The sequence below is a fragment of the Macrotis lagotis genome, chromosome 1, assembly GCF_037893015.1.
Source record: "Macrotis lagotis isolate mMagLag1 chromosome 1, bilby.v1.9.chrom.fasta, whole genome shotgun sequence".
In the NCBI taxonomy this organism is placed as follows: Eukaryota; Metazoa; Chordata; class Mammalia; order Peramelemorphia; family Peramelidae; genus Macrotis; species Macrotis lagotis.
The window spans coordinates 80,884,614-80,899,046 of NC_133658.1; positions in this window are offsets into that span (position 1 = coordinate 80,884,614).

The window sequence follows — 14,433 nt, forward strand, 5'->3', positions numbered from 1 at the left end:
ATATTATAAAAATGTGAGTTATTAATTTTTTTAAATCACAAATGGTCCAATGTCATATTCTGGATCTGTAGTTCCAGTGACCAGCTGCTGGCACTCTGCAAGACTGATAATTGCTGACAGTGGGGATGGTGTGGATTTGCCTAGAATAGAATACTATTTTGCTTTTTCTCTTAGCAGGATCTTGGCCCAGCTAGGACTATACTTAAACAGATCCATGGAACTATTTAAACCCAGAAGGGGGCAGGTGTGTAGATGTGTGTGTGTGTGTGTGTGTGTGTGTGTGTGAAGGGCGTTCAGAAATGCAATGCAAATGGGCTGAGACTAAGACAAAGGCAAACACGATGTGAAAATTTGAAGGACTACAGATGAGTGGCCACATTGGAAACAAGACCAAAATAATATTTGTAATAGAGTTTAAAAGAGTTTAAGGGAGTGACCAAGATATAATGTTGGTGGCCTTTACTCCAGATTTCTGACCAGTTCCTCAGTAGCTTAGAAGCAATAGAACTTATAGACAGCTTTGAGATAGCAGAGCAATTCCACTGTAATTACCTTATCTGCTTATCTGGAATCTCTTGTCACCTGTCCCCATTTAACTGATTGAGTTTTTTTTTTTAGTTTTTTTTTTTTTGCAAGGCAAATGGGGTTAAGTGGCTTGCCCAAGGCCACACAGCTAGGTAATTATTAAGTATCTGAGACCGGATTTGAACCCAGGTACTCCTGACTCCAAGGCCGGTGCTTTATCCACTACGCCACCTAGCCGCCCCTTGATTGAGTTTTTAAAAAATAATTTAAAAATTGTATTTATTTCGGCAATGAGGTTAAGTGACTTGCCCAAGGTCATGTAGCTAGGCAATTATTAAGTGTCTGAGGTCACATTTGAACTCAGATCCTTCTGACTCCAGGGCCAATGTTCTATCCATGGCCCCCATTGAGCTTTTAGGACTTTCTTCTGACATGATCAGACTAATTCATTTGTAGTTCTCCCAGGCTCAACCATTCCCAGTTATGACTAGCAAGATATGTAGTCTGATGTTCAGGTACAAGTTTGATCCTGTGAAAAATCACATTAACAATCTTATTCCCTGGCTAGATGTGTTGGTAAATATTTAACAACCAGCTCTCTGGGGGGGGGGGGGATAGAATTCCTTGTATACTTCTTAACATTATTAAAATTTTAAATCTCTTCTAGACCAAAAAATGAAGCAAATCAAGTCCAGATTTGTAGTGGTTACTGATGTATAAAATGCTCACACTAAAACATTTAACAATTAGCTTTCCCCAGAAGAATCCCCAGAATACTGGATTCTTGGATAACATCATCTCAATTTTGCTTATTGGCCCAATCATTGAGGAATGCTTTCAACTTAACCTTCTGTGACAGAGTTCTGTTCTCTAACTTGGCATGAATTCTCAAAGGTATTTTCAATTGCTCCTGTCACCCTGATTAATAACCACTTGTCAAATCAAATCGATAAACATTTATAAATTACCTACTATGTACAGAACATTGAGTTAAATGATAGGGATGCAATGGTAAAACTATCCTCAAGGAGCCTAGAATCTAATGGGGGTGGGGAACTCGGCATACAAAAATGCATGCAAGCAAGATATAGACAGCAATAATTGGAGATAATCTCAGAGAGGAAACATAAAATGTTAAAGAAGATTTGAAAAGACTTCTTGCAGAAGGTAGATTTTAGCTGAGTCTAGAATAATGTAAAGGAAGCCAGGAATCAAGAGACAAAGAAGAGAATTCCAGGCATGGGTCCAGACTAGAGAGAAAGAGTGTGTACAGTGAATAGCAAGGAAGTCAGTCACTGGACTATAGAATATGTGGAGAGAGTTAGGTCATATGCAGAGGCCAGTTCATCAAGTGCTTTACAAAGCAAAAGAATTTATATTTGATCCTGGAGGTGATAGGGAGCCAATAGAGTTAATTGAATAGGAAGTCTCACATTCAAACTTATGCTTTAGGAGGAACACTGATCAGTGGAGTGGAGGATGGAATGGAGTTGGGAGAGTCTTGAGACTGGGAGACCTACTAGGAGACTATTGCAATAATCCTGATGTGAGGTGATAAGGGTCTTCACCAGGGTAGTGGCAGGATCAGAAGAGAGAAGGAGTTTATCCTAGAGATGCTTTAAAGGTAGAACTCACAGAACTTGGAAATAGTTTGGATATGGGTTGGTAGTGGGGAGCAAGAGAGTTAGAAGAGGGTGACTCCTAGGTTGAGAGCCTGGGTGACTTGGGAGGATGGTAATGTGCTTCATCAGGGTCAGTTAGATGGTGAAGGAGACAGAGTGCCATCCTGAAGCTAGGAAGATCTGCTTCAAATATGGCCTCAGACATTTGCTAGCAGTGTGATCCTAGGCAAGTCACTTAACTTCCCTTTGCCTTAGTTTTCTACTCTGCAAAATGTACCTATCTCCCAAGGTTGTTGTGAGGATCAAAATGAGATGATAATTGTAAAATGCTTAGCACAATGTCAGACTCAGAACAAATATGTTAACTACTTTTATGAATACAACATGGAAGTTAGAAAGGGAGGAGGGCATCATAGATGCCAAGGTCATCCATTGCACACTGGGTCATTGCTACCTTGACATTTTTGTCGTGCCACTGGGCTTCCAATGCTCAGAGAGAGTGAGGTTAACCACTTGAAGGAACTTGGCCTCACTTAAATCCAATCCATACACAAGTTAAATCATCACCCATGAAATCATAGATCCTTTTCTAAAACAACACACTAGAACATCAATCATATCTCTGTCCTCTGCTATGTGAGGTGTTTTTTCTGGGCATTGGTTCTCTGCTCTCCATTATATCATTTCTCCTGGGTATTTATGCTGGTTTTGTAACCTCCATTTTGCTTGACTTTAACCGTTGCTCATGACTATCTTTTCTGAGGATACAATAGCTAGAAAGTCTTCCTTTTAAAGGAGGTGATAGCCCTCTTTTAATATATATCTGGAGCCTATGAATCATGAAACATAGCCAAACATTATCCAACAAAAGCTGGCAGAAGACCCCCAGGCTGAGGCTGTCTATTGTATTCTCTCACTGACTCTGCTTATTGGAAGGCCACACTCCCAGACAATTGATTAACTCAGGGTTAGGAGGGTCCTTTTACCTTGTATTCCTGATTGGAATATCTTAATACCCAAAATCCATATCTAGGTCTCTGCCAAAAAACATACCCAGGAGAAGACTTATTCCCCAAATCCTCTTTGATTGGGATGTGAATGAATTTAAAGTAAAAATAAAAATATCATTTTGAGTACCTGGGCCACATTCTTTCCTTTATTATGTATATTATATGTATTATGTATATAATATATATATAATGTCAATGACCACACTCTGATCTCCATCCTCTTGTCCTCTGTTCAGAACAGAGATAATAAATACTCTCTACATTACAGCCAGAAGGACCTATAGAAAGCATCAAATTCAACATGTCATTATACTTATGAGGAAACCATGTTCCAGAGAAGAGAAGCATCTGGGTAACATAACACAGTAAATTTGTGATAAAACTTGAAGTTCAACCTATGTGTCTTCTCTCCCATATTGATGTTTTTTCTTTTATACCAAAGACACTTCTGTTATTTACATTCTTTTCTTCATTTTTCTTTCATTAAGGCTCTCTTTTGAGTCAGTCAGTGCCATAGTTCTTTCACTGTAGCATTATTAAATGAATTCATAGTTCCTCCTTAAATATTGAATGTTTCCCCTTTTTATTGTCATTTTTTTAGGTTTTTGCAAGGCAATGGGGTTAAGTGGCTTGCACAAGGCCACACAGCTAGGTAATTATTAAGTGTCTGAGGTCAGATTTGAACTCAGGTACTTATGACTCCAGGGCCAGTGCTCTATCCACTGTGCCACCTGGTCTCCCTTATTGTCATTTTTTTCTTTTCTTTCTTTATTTTTTCCAGTTACATACAAAGATAGTTTTCAATGTTCATCTTTTTTTGCAAGCTTTTGAGTTCCATATTTAAGACTTCTTCTTTCTATAACCCTCTAATATTTATAAAAGTAGCTTCCTTATAGAACCCCTGTGAGATAGGTGGGGTAAGTGATTATACACAGAGATAACAAGGTGGTACCTGGAGTCAGGAAGATCTGAGTTTAAATCCAACCTCAGATACTAACTGTGTGACTGAGCAAGTCCTTGAATCTTTGTCTGCCTCAGTTTCCTCATGTATAAAAAATGAAAATAGTAATAGCACGTACTTCCCAGGGGGGTTATAAGGATAAAGTGAGATATCTGTAAAGTACTTTGTAATCTTTAAGACACTATATAAATAATATTATCATTTTTCTCATTTTACAGATTAGAAAAATGAGACTCTGAATGGTTAAATGAATTGTCCAAGATCACACCACTACTCAATGGCAGAGAGACAAGCATCCAGATGACCTTATTCCCAATTTGCATTTGTAGTATACTGTATCATAATGCCTTTCAATGAATCTAGAAGCCATGGAAATCAAGAAAAGGGAAGGATTAATCAATAATCATGTATTAAACACCTAGAATGTGATAGGTGCTGTTATCTCAATTGTTCCTCATCACAACCTGTCAAGGTAGGTGATACTATGATCCTCATTTTACAGTTGAGAAAACTGAGCCAAACAGAGATTAACTGATTTAGCCAGGGTGAGGCAGGATTTTAATTAAGGGTTTCCTGACTTCGGTGCTCTCTCTACTGTGTTTCCTAACTGCTTTTTTAAAAAAATTCTGTGTTGCGTTTGAGATACAATAAGCCATGGTTTCTGTGTTAAATGCAAATGAACTCTCTGCCAAAGCAATCTTTTTTTTTAATTGAAGATTTTATCTATTTTGAGTTTTACAATTTTTCGCCTAATCTTATTCCCCCCCCCACAGAAGGCAATTTGTCAGTCTTTACTGTTTCCATGATCCAAATTGAGTGAGATTAGAGAGAAATCATATCCTTAAGGAAGAAACATGAAGTATAAGAGAGAGCAAGATCAGATAATAATATATCAGTTTTTTTCCTAAATTTAAGGTGATAGTCCTTGGTCTTTGTTCAAACTCCACAGTTGTTTCTCTGGATACAGATGGTATTCTTCATCCTGCAAAAGAAATCTTATTGTACTATTTATGATGATGAATGCTATATAATATGTGAAGATTAGAAATAAACAAAAAGTCAAGAAAATGGTTCTAAGGAATGTTAAAAGCTTGGTGTGCAATACATAGGTCACTTTTACTGATCTAGTCTTAACATAATTGTCCTTTAAACAAATTATTCTTAAGTCTCCTTAGTCACCTTCTGTTGTCTGGCTTCACATGGTCACACATTCATTTATTTATTCTTTCATTCATTTATGTGATGATTATTTTTTGACACTTTACCATATGAATCTGGGTATTCATCCTCAAGGTAGAGACATTTCAGATCACAAAAAGTCACTCAGTGTATGATTTAAATGTCTGATAGAGTGAGCTAGACACGAAGTACTCTAGCTATGGAGAGCATGGTGAATTAGACTGGTGGGGAGGTTTCATGGAGTAGGCTGGGCTCTGAAAGATGTGTAGGGTTTGAATAGGAGAGAGGCCAAACAGAATATCCACACTTAGGTAAAAGCATAAGCATAGGTTTCTGAGAGACTGAAGCAACTATCCTAGCTGTCAATGTATTCCCATAGGGCAAAGTTTGAATTGGTAAGGAGGGTCCAGATTATGGATAGGTTTGAATGCCCTCGTGAACATGAACTTAATTTTATGGGTAGTGAGGCTTCAAGGGAGGTTTCTTAGCAGGAATGTGATATGTAAAAGTGGTTTTTAGAAAGAATAATATTGTGCCAATGGATGGATTGGAGAGGGAAGTGACCAAACGAAGGAGACCAATAAAAAAATTATCACAATATGATAGAATGGTTGTAGTAGGATTAGAAAGGAAATTTTAGCTATGGAAGACATCTTTCACAGCTAATATTTCTTTTCTAATCTTACTACATTGAATTCATACTTCAAATACCCACAGAATAATCTTTTCTACATAGAGAGATTTAGGCTTTCCACAATCCTATCTCACCCTGCCTTGCCAGCCTCATGGAGATGCCCTCCAAGGACATCACACTTCAACCAAACTATAAATAACCTGATATAAGAGAATTTATAGGAGAAAGATGTAAAGATAGAAACCTGGGGTTCACATTCTCATACTGCTACATACTGAGTGGTGGACCTTTGGCAAATCTCTTGTTGCCTCCTTTCAGCCTCAGTTTTCTTACCTATAAAAGTATAGAGGGTAAGATTAAATGAACTTTGCGATTTCTTATAGTTCTAAGGACTATAATACTATTCTCTGTCTCTGGAGAATCTTTTGAACTCTCCTGCCTCTAATTTTTTGCTTCCTCTGCTCAGAAGTCTCACCTTTTGTTCCTCACCAGATCCATTCCCACCTGTCCTTTATAACCTAACTCAGATGTCCCTTTCCTTAGGAAGCCTTTGTCAATCTCTGCTATTGATATACAACATTTCCCTCATTCCCCCACAGCCTCCCCTACAGTACTTTGGTTTGCATCTCTCTGATGTGCTCTCCATGTATTAGTGTGTTTATTATGGGTCCCAAAAATCTGAGTGTAAGTTTCAAGTTATTAAAGAATAGTTTTAGGGGTGGCTAGGTGGTTCAGTGGATAGAGCACCGACCCTGGAGTCGGGTGTACCTGGGTTCAAATCTGGTCTCAGACACTTAATAATTACCTAACTGTGTGGCCTTGGGCAAGCCACTTAACCCCATTTGCATTGCAAAAATCTAAAAAAAAAGGGAAGAATAGTTTAAAATTACAGTAAGACTTTTGGGACACTCTGACACTCTCTATTCATAAATGTCTTATTTTTACAGACTAGACTGAAGCACCATTTACACAAGAGCAAAACAAAAAGCAAACATACCAAACAACGTAATAAAACAAGAAAAGATCCCTCTTGTTCACAAAAGGAGTACATTTTTCTAAAGCTTAGAATAAACTGGTTAAAGAGTACAGAGGCACATGAACATATAAGGCCAGACCACACGTGTGAAAGAACATAGGTCAGAAACCTGTAAGGCCAGGGCACAATTTAGATGGCAAACATATCAGGAACTTATGTCTGGGCAAAAGGGTAAAGAGCACACATGTGGGGATCCATGAACTTAGACCCATGCATATCCAGGGCATCTTGTATCTCTCTCTTACCTAGACATTGGTTTTATTTTTTAAATTAAATTTTTTCCCCCAATGATCAAACAAGTATTTTTTCTGCTTCCTGCTGGGAAAACAAACAAAAACAAAGCTCCCATAACAATTAAGCAAACTGAAGCAATATAAAATTCCCTCTTGGCCTTGTCCAAAAAAAATTCTGTTATTCTGCACATATTAGTCTATCACCTCTTTTAAGAAAAATGTTCTTCATCATGATTGATCATTGCATTCAAAGTTCTTAAGTCGTTCAAAATCGTTCATTTTAAAAACATGAATATTAATAAATTGTTCCTTTGGTTCTGCTCACTTCACTGTTTCAGATCATATGAGTCTTTTCTGGTTTCTTTGAAATCATTAGGTACAATGCTATTCCATTATGGTCATATATCATGATTTGTTTATCCATTTATTCAATTGATGGGGCATCCCATGTGGGCAATCTGAGTTTCAAGTGCTTTACCACCACAAAAAGAGTTGTTATAAATATTTTGGTTCATTTAGGAACTTTCTCTCTCTTTGCTCTCCTAGGGAATACAGGCCTAGTTATGGTACTTCTGGGTCACAGCTGGTTTACACAGCTGCAAAACTTTTGGGGCATAGCTCACAATTTGCTTTCCATAATGACTTGACCATTTCACAGTTACCAACCTACATCCACAGCCCCTCTAACATTTTATCTTACCTAGGCGTTGCATCTCTCTTAGCACTTGGACAGTGCTACTGCATTCAGTAGGTACATTATAAATATTTATTGAATGTGTGAATGAAGAATTTGCTATGAATAGTTATGAAGAAGATGGAAGAGAGAAAGATAATTAAGGTTACAAATCCAATGAAATTTTAGAATGCCATTGAGGGGAAAGGAGAATTAGAAGACAGATATGATTTAGAAGAGAAGATGATGAATTTGGTTTGAAATGTGTTGAGTTTGAAGTGATAATTGCATATTAAATGGAGAGATACTGTAGGCAGTGGAGATAAGAGAGTAGAGCATAAGTGAAAGGCCAAGTTTGAGTCTTTTTCCTCTTATATTGCATGTTGTAGAAAATTAGTAGACAGTGTGGGTGGTGGAGAAGCAGTATCTCACTATTCTTTCAGACATAAGTTGAAAGGGACAAAGTTTCATAAGTGGTCGTTGACCCGCATAATTGAATGATCTCAAGATGACTCCCCAGATGCCTTATATTGCCCATTAATAGATATAAAATGAGTGGTTTTTTTTCTTTCCTAGGGATATTAATTATTCTAAAAATATGCAGTCAAGACAAAGTGCCCTGGAAACAGACTTGAATGAACAAGTTTTGAGGGAGCCACTCTAACCTCCTATGGCAGTGGGGGTGGGGGTAGGGATGGAGGGAGGTAGGATTCCAACCCTTCAAGGGAGGAATTCCTTGATTTCCATAGTCCTAGAATCCCTTTTTTTTTAAACAGAGGGCATACAGGAATCAGTTCCAGTTGACACAAGTGCCAACTGTTAAATTGTCATGCTGAGCATTTATCCTTGGAAATTAGCAAATGCTCAAAAGTCAGGATTTGATTTAATCATTGTTTTATTGATTGTCTAGGCTTAATAAAGTGATCGAAAAAATGTTATTAATACAGACTAAAGTTAAAAGTTATACATATATTTTATTTCCATATATGTATGTATGTATGTATGGGTAGGGTTGGAGGGGGAGAGAAAGAGAAGTGAAGGGAAGGGAAGAAAAGAGGAAAGGAGACATACACACAGAAAGAGAGAAAGTGAAATTACCAGCATACCCCTGGGTATACAACAATTTTGGATTTAATAATGATCTGCCTAGATCAAGGGCAGGGAACCTCCAGCTAGAGGTATGGATAAGGGTGAAATAATTTGGCCTAGTGCTGCTGAGGCAACTGCAGATGGATCTTGAAATTCAATAAATCTAGGGACCTTTTAGGGTTAGGATTTTTTAAAAAAAATGTCATTTACTTATTTTTCCAACCACATGAAGATGTAATTTTCAACAATCATTTTTGCAAGGTTTTGAGTTTTACATGTTTTTCTCTCTCTCCATTCCCTCTCCCCTCCCCCAATAGAAAGCAATCTAATATAGGCTATACATGTATAACCATGCCAAACATAGATCGACATTAATCATGTTGTGAAAAAAGGATCAAATAAAAAAAAACAATACAATAAGACAACTTTTTTAAAATGAAAGATAATAAGCTTTGGTCTACATAGTTCCTTCACAGTTCCTTCTCTGGATATGGATGATATTTTCCACCACAAGTCTTTACAAATTGGCTTTGATTATTATATTGCTTAAATGAATAAGTCCATCATAGTTGATCATCATCCAATGTTGTTATTAGTATGTATAATGTTCTTCTATTCATTTCACTCAGCATCAATTCATACAAGTCTTTGCAGGCCTTTCTGGAAAAAAATCCCTCATGATTTCTTATAGAACAGCAATGTTCCAGGTAGGCTAGGTGGCATAGTAGATAAAGCACCAGCCTTGGAGTCAGGAGTACCTGGGTTCATATCCGGTTTCAGACATTTAATAATTACCTAGCTGTGTGGCCATGAGCAAGCCACTTAACCCCATTGGCCTTGCAAAAAAAAAAAGAAGAAAGAGAACAGTAATGTTCCATCATATTGATATACCACAACTTGTTCAGCCATTCCAACTGATGGACATCCTCTCAATTTCCAATTCTTTGCCACCACAAAATGAGCTGTAATAAACATTTTTGTATATATGGTATGATGACTTTTAGGGTTTAGATTTTTTGTGATCTCTTTTAGGATTTGGATTTTTTAAATTGATATTTTTGTATGGCTGCAAATGATGCTATAAATAACCAAATGACCCTTGGAAGAAAAAAGTTCCTCACTCCTGGCCTAGGTGGAGAAATGAAAGCACCGAGATGAGATCTTCAGTATCATTCAATGTCAGCCCCTGGTCTTCTTAAGCTGTATTTAAGTATGAAGGGGAAAATACCATCTGATACGAATGTTTCAAATACATAACTATATCAACTGTTCTTTGACCTTTTTTGAAGCTATACAGACTCTCCAGTAGATGACTATCTTCCAGGTGAAGGATCAGTCTATTAAGGAGGACTCTGGAAAGAAACTTGATAAGCAGTGATTGAGAGACCTCCCTGTGATTGTCAGAGGACAACCATTTTCTTTGCTCTTATAGAGCTGCACAATGGAGGCATCCTTGATCTCCCGGGGGATAATCTCCCCTTGTCATATAAACTGGAAAATTTTAAGCCCATTTTTGTTTAAATAGTGGACTCCCTGCCTTGTAGATCTCAGAATAGAATCAGCACCGGGTCCTTTGCCACATGAAAGGAGCCTAATGACATTCAAAACTACTTCAATTAGAAGTTTGATTAGAAAGGGAATGACTTCAACTTGAGATACAGTCAATGGCCTCAGCATTAGTTGATAGCCATCTGGTCAGAACACTATGGAGTGTTCAATCTATCTCTCTAGGATCATGTCCTTGTCATTAAACAATGTGGTTCCCTCAGCACTGAGTAGTTGAGATGCACCATAGATCTTTGGCCCATAAATAGCTTTCAGGGCTTTATAAAAGTTCTTTGGATTATTACTATCAGAATAAAACTGAGTTTCATTGGGTTTTTTAACTGAGCCAAGAATCCTGCAACTCTTTAAGCCTTGCTTAGAGATAGCTTTGTTTGCTGTCCAGCAACTCCAGGAGAAATTCTAGGAGCAGAACAAAGATCTGTACACAATGCTCATCGATCTGATCAAGACCTTAGATACTGTCAACATGAGGACTTGTGGAAAATAATGGCAAAAATTGGTTGCCTGGAGAAGTTCATCAGTATTGTACCTCAGTTCAGATGACATACTTACAAGGATTCTGAAAAATGAACAGTGGTCTTGTGCTTACCCAGCCACCAGTGGAGTACAGCAGAACTGGAATCATCAGTTATCACAAATGGAGAAATGTTGGATGCTGTGAATAAGTTCACTTACCTTGGCGGTATACTTTCCAGGGATGTACACAAAGTTGATGAGGTGGACAACAAGCATTATAAGAACCATTTCAGTGTTGGGAAGGAAAATCTGCGAGAGAAGAGGTATTAGACTCCCCACCAAACCGAAGGTCTACAAAGTTGTGCTGACCTCATTGTTACATGCCTGTGAAACCTGGACAGTCTTCCAGTTCTATTCCAGGAAACTGAATTACATCCTTTGAATTGGCATAGAAGGTCCTGAATATCACCTGGCAAAATTAGGTACTGGACACCGAGGTAATTTCTTGAGCTGAACTGCCAAACTTTTAAACTCTATTGCAGGGAGTAACTCTGATGGGCTGGTCATGTCCCCCCCCCCCCAAATAATGTTGCTTAAAAGATATTTTACAGAGAACTCACACAAAACAAGTTCTCATACTGAGGTCAGACACTTTAAAGGTTTCTCAGAAGAACTTTGGAATCAATTATGAGACATTGGAAGACATTGGCACAGAACCATCCAGCATGCATAACCTCATCAAAAAGGTGCTCTTCTCTTATGAGCAAAGCAGAATTGCAGTAACTCAAAGGAAATATGAGGTATGAAAATTTAGAGACATCTCCAATACAAATGTTCATACAGACTATTTGTACCTGACCTATGGTAGACCCTTCCAAGTTCATATTGTTCTGATCAGCCACAGTCAGTCACATTATACCTTGACCCCTATGTAGTAATGTCATTTAGGTCCTTTTTGAGAACAAAGAGCAACAGCCAACCAACATTACTATTGTTTCCCTTTATTTGTTCTTATTACTATGTATTTTCATTTTCTCCATTTTTTGCTGTTTGATAGTTCCCTTCCCTGGCTGTCCTTGGCATCTTCAAGTGCATTTATAAGGTTGTATTTACTGTCTATCAAATTTACAGCTTTCTATAACAGAAGTTACAATGTGATGCTGACAGTTGGATTAGAGATAAGGATTTGAAAATCATCAGCTTTCATAAACTTGGTAGTTGAGGGTATGAAATGGGATCCTTAAGGAAGAGAATGCTGAGTCATGGTATCATAGATTGTTGGTGCTTTATGGGGATTTCAGAAATTAGCACAGTATAGTAGAAAAAGCTCTGAATTTAGAGTCAAAAGATCCGAATGAATCCCTATATTAGTACTTACTAGGTTAGTTAACTGACATAACGAATGGAGTACTGGGTCTGGAGTAAGGAGGATTGGTTCAAATCTAGCCTCAGACACTTATAGCTGTATGACTCTGGGCAAGTAGCTTAACCCTGTTTCCTCCTTTGTAAAATGAGGTGGAGAAGAAAATGACAAATCATTCCAGTATCTTTGCCAAGAAAACTCCAAATAGGGTCAGCATAGTAGGATGTGTCTGAAGAACAACTTTTTTCACTTCTTCAAGTTACATCAACACTCTAGATTTCAGTTTCTCCATCTGTATTGCTTGTTTTACCTACCTTGAAGAGATACTGTGAGGAAAGTTCTTTATAAATCATAGAAAGAAAGGAAGGGAGAGAAGGAATCAAGAGGGAAGGAAGAAAGCAAAGAAAGAAACAACCATTTATTAAGCATTACTATTTAACAGGAACTGTGCTAAGTGCTTTACAAATATTTTCTCATTTGATCCTCACAAAAAAATGACTTGATGTGTAGGTGCTATTATTATTTCTCATTTTACAATTAAGGAACCTGAGGCAGGGTGATTTGCTCAGACTGATACAGCTGACAGTCATAGCTGGATTTCAACTAGTCTTCATAACTTCAGGTCCAATTTTGTATCTATAGTGCCAGTTCATCAAAATTTATAGAAATGTAAATTAGTTATCTATTAAATATATCTGAGCATGAATCTCCATGATGATATGACTGACACATGATCAGTTAACTTCTATTTGAACCCCTCCAGTCACAAGGAGCTTCACTACCCTCTCAAAACAGCCATCCTACACTTGAACAACTCTAATTGTTTAAAAGTTTCTCTCTATATGTTGAGTCCAAGTCTGGCTTCCTACAATCCCTCATCTAGACCTGTTTCCCCTAAGATTTGGTTTTATTATTCTACGACCCAAAATAATAGAACTGCCTTTCTTTAGTTCGTTAGGTATGAGTCTTCTTTTCAATCTTAGTGTCTAAGGCTGGGTTTGGCAAGATCTTTCCTAAAATGTGATATCTAGAACTGAAAACAATTCTCCAGTTATGTTAATAAGGGCAGGGTGTAATCAAGTTATTAATTTAATTTTCTTGTTCTAGATTTCACATCTTTCTCTTTACAGCTTAGGAGAGTAATTTTTTGCCCTTCCAGATACCAGAAAAGTAGAAAAATGAGGAAGAGCTTCTTGCAAAAAATAACTAAAGCTCCCTCTGTAGAGAACAGGATACTTTTAAGAGCTTTTGGAAAGAATACTAGTTGACTTTTCCAATGCAGAGAGAGAATAAACCAAAATTTCAGCCTTGAGTTCATTTGTTGAAATAATTACAGTACAATACTAATACCACTTCTTAGGCAGAGTGCCCTATATAATAGTAGGCCTTGGGAAAAGGCTATAAATAGCTTGGCCGAAGAAAGCAAATATAGAAAACCAGTCCAAAAAAAATCAGATAAATGGAGGAAGGCTGAAATTAATGTTTTAAAACTGTAAGCCTTTGCATGGATGGCAGAAAGGAAGGGAAAGACATAGAAAGCATCAAAAGTATAGAGCTCAGAGGGGCTAGCGAACTCCTGTGGCGAAATCCAGACTAAAAAAGATCTCTGTAGGCAACTAAAATGGGCTAGGTCAAAGAAGGGAAGAAAATAAGCATGTATTAGATTCTTAGAATATGCTAGACATTGTGTCAAGTGTTTTAAAGATATTATCTCATTTGATTGCTATTGTTATCTTCACTTGAAGAAACTGAAGTAGAGAGTAAGGTCTCACAGTTAGTAACTGAGGTCAAATTTGAACTCAGGTCTCCCTAACTCCAAGTACTGTATACCTAGTTACCTTTCAAAATAAAATATTAAAATGACAGATGTTAAGTTCTTCAGTCAGGTTCAAAAACTCAACTCTTCAAGTGTAGTAAAGTTAGTAGTGGAGTAGAGTTAAAAATGCAAGTTTCCCTGTCAGCAGTGTGATATGGCAAGTAAAAAGGTAATACAATCCTATGCTGCATTAGAAGGTTAGAGTGGGCAGAAGGAGGAAGAGCCTTTTCCATTTGCTCTGGTGGAGTCCAGATACTGCTGTTAAGCAGC